The sequence below is a fragment of the Piliocolobus tephrosceles genome, chromosome 18 (genome assembly GCF_002776525.5).
Source record: "Piliocolobus tephrosceles isolate RC106 chromosome 18, ASM277652v3, whole genome shotgun sequence".
NCBI classification, from domain to species: Eukaryota; Metazoa; Chordata; class Mammalia; order Primates; family Cercopithecidae; genus Piliocolobus; species Piliocolobus tephrosceles.
In genome coordinates, this window is record NC_045451.1 from 15991144 (window position 1) to 15997336 (window position 6193).

Sequence of the window (6193 nt, forward strand, 5' to 3'; positions counted from 1 at the left end):
TTCTGCTAGATGCCAAAAGAGGTAGCTGCCCATTAAACCAAAAGGCAATTTAAAAAAGAAGGAATGGATATATGTATAAACACAGTGCCTACTTAAAAATTAGGTACTATCAGCAGAATATTTACTACCAAAGTGATAGGAGATATGGCTAATGGCTGGCGCAGGAAGTTTCTTTTTAAAATCCTGTGATTAGGATTACTCAGGCCTGGTGCGGTGGTTCACACCTGTAATCCCAGCATTCTGGGAGGTTGAGGTGAGCAGATCGCTTGAGCCCAGGAGTTTGAGACCAACCTGGGCAACATGGTGAGATCCCATCTCTACAAAAAATGCAAAACAATAGCCTAGTGTGGTGGCGCATGCCTGTGGTCCCAGTTACCTGGGAAGCTGAGATGGGAGGATCGCTTGATCCTGGGAGGGCAAAGCTGCAGTGAGCCGTGAGCTAACCACTGTACTTCAGCCTGGGTGACAGAGCAAAAGAAACAAAATGAAAAAGGAGTATGCAGCTCTGCTCTGAAATCTCTTTGAGGAGCCTGCTTTTGTCCTCCTGTCTTCCCACAGCTCCATTTGGTGGGACCTACTCCCTTCCAGCCGAATCAGTCTCAGGAAAGGACCTGAAACTGATCTGGTTGCTTTTCTGCTGTGCTTATCTAGAATTCCCTGTTGTGCGTTTACTACATTGTTTCATAATAATCTCTTACATTATCCTATATGTGACTACAACAATTTTAAAGGTAAGGGCCAAGTTTCGTTCATTTTTATAACACCAATGTTTGGTACAGACTTGATGTACAGTCTGCAGTCAGTAAGTGCTTGTTGATTAATGAATAAGAGCAACTCGCTATACTAAACTTACTAAGCTAAGATTGATCAACAGCTTCCCCTCCCCCATGTCCTAGGTATTTTAGTGTTAACCGGGATTAAAGTCATAAACTAAGTGAACTCCAAAAACAGAATTTTAGGCATCAGTGGAGCAAGTGGAGGGAAGGTCATAGGTGAGGAGGTGTGGAAAGATGCTTCTTAAAAATTCTATTATCCAGCTGTAGGAGGGAAAATGAGAATTTGGGAGCAGAGTCATAAATCTGCAAACTAAATCTAACCACTCATTGCTTGAGAAATCCTGAGCAAATTGCTTAATCTCTTTAGCTTCAGATTCCTCATCTGTAAAATGAGATCTATATATAGTCCTCATTTGTCAATAAGATCTATAAAATGAGATATAGACAGAGATGGATGAAGAGACAATTCTTACATAGTTTCTGGCACATAGCATGTGCTTCCTAATGATGGCAATTAGTACCACTTTGCCCATTGGTTAGGCAGGCCTGGGGAATAGTGGACAAAAGGCTGGAGCATGTTATTGACATTGAATTCACCACATTTGTTGAACACCTGTTTGGTGCTTGCTACTGTGGTCTACAGATTTCAAGGGACTTGCACTTAAATGGTAGAGCTTCTCTATTCTCCTTTTTGATGTTGTAATTCCCTCTAAAACACTCCTGTTCAGTGCTTGCTCAGCCTGGGCAGAAACATTTCCAATGACAGGAATTCAACAACACCCAAGGAAGTCCAAACGAAATGCCTTTGGGTGATTCTAACTGTATGAAAGGTAGAGGCACCATTTGACTGGGGCTATAAGACGTGTTCCCTTTCCCCAAAGGGTACAGTAGGATAAGAAACAGAAGAAAGTATCTGGAGGCACGTAATGAGGGACATAAGAGAGGTGCAATGGACAAAAGGAGTTCAGAGATGAGTGGAACCTTTTCAGTCTGGCTATGACTGGGGAAGGATCACGGAGGCAACGTCATTGGACATCAGGAGACCATTTAAGCCTGAGAATGGAGGTCCAGAGCTGGGATGACACAAGGTATATTGGACAGGTATGTTAACAAAAGATTAAACAGAACATTCCCTGTCAAAAGTTTTCACTTGTTGAAATATCTCCGGAGGTCAGACCCTGTACCCAAATGTTCTCACTCTCTCTGAACCCAAGTAAGGCAAGGACTCACAAGTCTCAGGTATAACATCATTGACAAAACACACTGTTGATTTAGGCAGAACAGTAGGAAAAAAAAAGTGGTTCCCATTCAGTGGTAAGAGTATTAAAAGTGTGATTCTATTTGACTGAGAAGACCCGTTTCCCAGTAATATTCTTTTCCACAGCAGCCATAATTTTAAGTTCTTTAGAATTCTATCTAAAAAGACACTAGAAAACAGAAAAGTGGGAGAAGATGGAATTATACAAGTAGTTCATGTTTTTTAAATTACACAATTTCAAATTAGTTTCTGGAGAACATGCCTGCTGATTAATTTTAGGAAAGAGTGTCCTCAAGAATGTCTTCTGCATTCAACAGGTTTCTACTCTGCTTCCCTGTTTTAACTAGACATTTTGATTGGAGTCTGTGATTGACTGAATAAGCATTTGTTGAGTTTGTCAGACCCAGGGCAAGACCCAGAATAAGACCTAACTATGGATCTCAAGCCAACTACAGTTTAGCTTTGCATTTCTGTAAGTCAGATACCTACACTAATTGTTACACTGTTAAAAAAAAAAAAAAAAAAAAATACATACATCCTGAAGGAAATGCCTGGAAAGAACAAAGTTGTCATGTCAATCATGTTAACATGTGGACTTAGAAGCATCAGACTTATAAGAAAAAAGGTTCTACTCATACTAATCACTCAGACAGCAACAATATCAAAATAACAAAGTTATTTTACAGGTGTTATTATCCTGTTAAAATCTTCAGTCTCTTGCCTCATGAAAAGCTTTTTATGTGGGCCCATGAATAGTCAACTCTCGAGTATTTTTGATCTCCCTTCTTCCTGATGAAATTTGAACCTATAAGAAGCAGATACAAAGCCAGATTTTAAAGTTTTCTATATGATATGATATACTATGCAATTCACTTATTATGTTTACTGTTGATGGCCTCCTTCAGCTAAAATCTAAGCAGGTTTTTTTGGTCTGTTTTATTCACTGATGTAGTCCAAGAACTTAGAATAGTATCTGTCACATAGTGGGTAGAGAATGAATGAGTGGGAAATAACCCTACCTGACAGTAATTCAACTAAGGATGAATTCAGCCTGTAAATTTGAAGTCAGTTTGACATTTCCTTAAATACCAGCTACCTTTCCTCCAGTTCTCTTTGTATATACTGACAACCAGTGCATCTGATTCATCCCAAACGCTTTATATTTGTAAAACAAATGATATTTTTTTTTTTTTGAGACGGAGTCTCACTCTGTCGCCCAGGTTGGAGTGCAGTGGCACGATCTCAGCTCATTGCAACCTCCACCTCCCAGGTTAAAGTGATTCTCCTGCCTCGACCTCCCGAGTAGCTGGGACTACAGGCGCCCGCCACCACGCCCAGTTAATTTTTGTATTTTTAGTAGAGACGGAGTTTCACCATGTTGGCCAGGATGGTCTTGATCTCCTGACCTCTTGATCCGCCCACCTCAGCCTCCCAAAGTGCTAGGATTACAGGCATGAGCCACGGTGCCCCTCCAAATAAATGATTTTTTAAAAAAATATTCAGTGACAAAGAATACACCCGTTTGTAGGAAAAAGCATTTGCTCTATAATTTCAAAAATAATCCATAATGTTTTCCCCTCTTTTTATTTGCCACAAAAACCATTTTATTGACTATATATTAAAAAGAGCAGGTTTTTTGGAGGGGAGATACATAGCTCAAAGAAAGAATTATTCATTCATTCATTGTACAATGTTATGAAGCAATAACTTCCTCTAGTTCAACACAAGTAATCATTGGACCAAATATTTAATAACCTAGGAAACTGTTTTGTTGGTGCTTTTTCTTACCTATAGGTTGAAGCTTTGCAAATATTGTAACTTGATTACTCAGCATCCAGGCTGAGGGATGACTTGACACACCCAGCCACTCCCAGGAACAAATCAAAAGAGCTTTGTTCTAGCATGTGCCTCTCGCTTTCTCTCTCTCTCTGTCTCTCTCTCGTTCTCACTCAATCTCTCTCTCTCTTTTCCTAAGAGAAATTTCAGCCACAAATTCTGAGCATTCTCCCCAGATTCCTACAAATCATCAAGTGATTTTTTTCTTCACTGATAAAGGTGATTCCCACTAATTCACATGATGCCTCTCCCATACAATAGTGGGATAATATTAGCCTTCCATGTTTCCAGCCATTCACAGTTCACGATCAAGGATCCTAACTAGTCACTGAGGACTATTATGTCCTTTTCACTTGTGGAGAAATTGAGTCAGGGAAGACAAAGTGACTGCTTTAAAGTTTGTGACTGAGATGGAAAAAAAGCTATTTTAAAAGCCCCAGATTTATAATTCTTTACCCTAACTACTCTATTTTGAGAATTTATTTCATACTTTGTGTCTTTTCAACTTCTGGTGTTTGTCTAGAAGGAATTTTATATTAAATGATATACTGTTACAGAAAACAAGTTATGTGAAATTTTCTAAGAAGCAAACTTAAGAAAAAAAAAAAAAAAAGACCACAGTGAAAAAAATAGAGTTAAACAGGACCCCAAAGTTAAACCAAAACCAGATAGTAGAAGTGGCACAATTTGCCTCTAAAATGCTTCATTAGCCAGGCGCGGTGGCTCACACCTGTAATTCTAACACTTTGGAAGGCCAACACAGGAAGATCACTTATATTCAGAGTCTGAGACCAGCGTGGGCAACATAGCAACACACAGTACTATTAAAAATATATACGAATAAATAAAATGCTTAATACTATGTGTAAAGGCATATCTGAGCTAAAAATTAAGTGACAAATCCCTTAGGCCACTGCACTCCAGCCTAGGTGACAAGAGCGAAATTCCATCTCAAAAAAAAAAAAAAGTATTTTATATATTTTCTTCAAGTCCTCTAAATATCTAATTTGCTAATACAAAATTAAGCAACCCTTAAGTGCTTTATAACAAGAAGCAGAAGCTCCTAATTTCTACTGGCTTACTGCAACCTCCGCCTCCTGGATTCAAGCGATTCTCCTGCCTCAGCCTCCCACATAGCTGGGACTACAGGCATGTGCCACCATGCCCTGCTAATTTTTGTATTTTTAGTAGACAGGGTTTTGCCATGTTGGCCAGGCTTGTCTCAAACTCCTGACCTCAGGTGATCCGCCCGGCTGGGGCTCCCAAAGTGCTGTGATTGCAGGTGTGAGCCACTGCTCCTGGCCTAAATAATTTTAATAATAGTTATTTCTGGCTAGCAAAATTAAAGATTATTTTTCCATATCTTTGGCGTATCTTACAAATTTTCAACAATCACCGTACATCATTTCTTATGATTAAAAAGTTGCACTTCTTAAGCAGTGGAAATTCCAGAGCATCTTTGTGAGGCATAGGACCTCTTAGCTGCCCAACAGAAGCTGACGTCGTCCTGAGATGAGCAACCAGTCCTTGGCACACCAGCCCTACCGCCACCCACACCCCAGGTGAGCCAGGTTGAGGAGAGCCCAAGCCAGGGACTCTGGGGTGCTCAGGAGCACCTCCAAGAGTATCAGCCAGCTCAGGGGAGAGCTGCTCAAATGGGAACACACCTGACCTCTTTCTCCCTCCTCCTCCCCTGTAGCATCAGCCAGTGTGCTGACTCAGTTGCACGCCATGATCTCTGCCTTGACAGGTGATGCAACTGAAATGTGCCAAGGAGAAGCGCAGCTCTTCTCTAAAGGAAGCTTGCTTCTACTAAGTCCAAACCCTTGTTTCCAAATGGTGAAGAATATACACCGCAGCACCTTCTGCGAGCATTTTAAAAATTTATGTGAGGAAGACCTTCTATACATGCTTTGCAATAACACTTTATGTAAGGTCTATTTTCATCCCAATTTATTAATGGAAAGAAAAAACATGCAGGTGCCTAGGGCTATTGAGTAACTTCCCCCAGGTCACAACGCTAGTGAATGGCAGAACCCAATTTAGATCCAGGTAGTATTCTTAACAAACATACTATACCCACGTGTTAAACGTTATGTTCTTGACCATAATCTGAGATTAAATATACCTATTCCTGTATTAAATTTTAAAAACACAGCCGGGTGCAGTGGCTTATGCCTGTAATCCCAGCACTTTGCGAGGCCGAGGAGGGCGACAGTTCCAGACCAGCCTGGCCAACATGACGAAACCCTGTCTCTACTAAAAATACAAAACTTAGCCAGGCGTGGTGGCGGGCGCCTGTAATCCCAGCTACTTGGGAGGC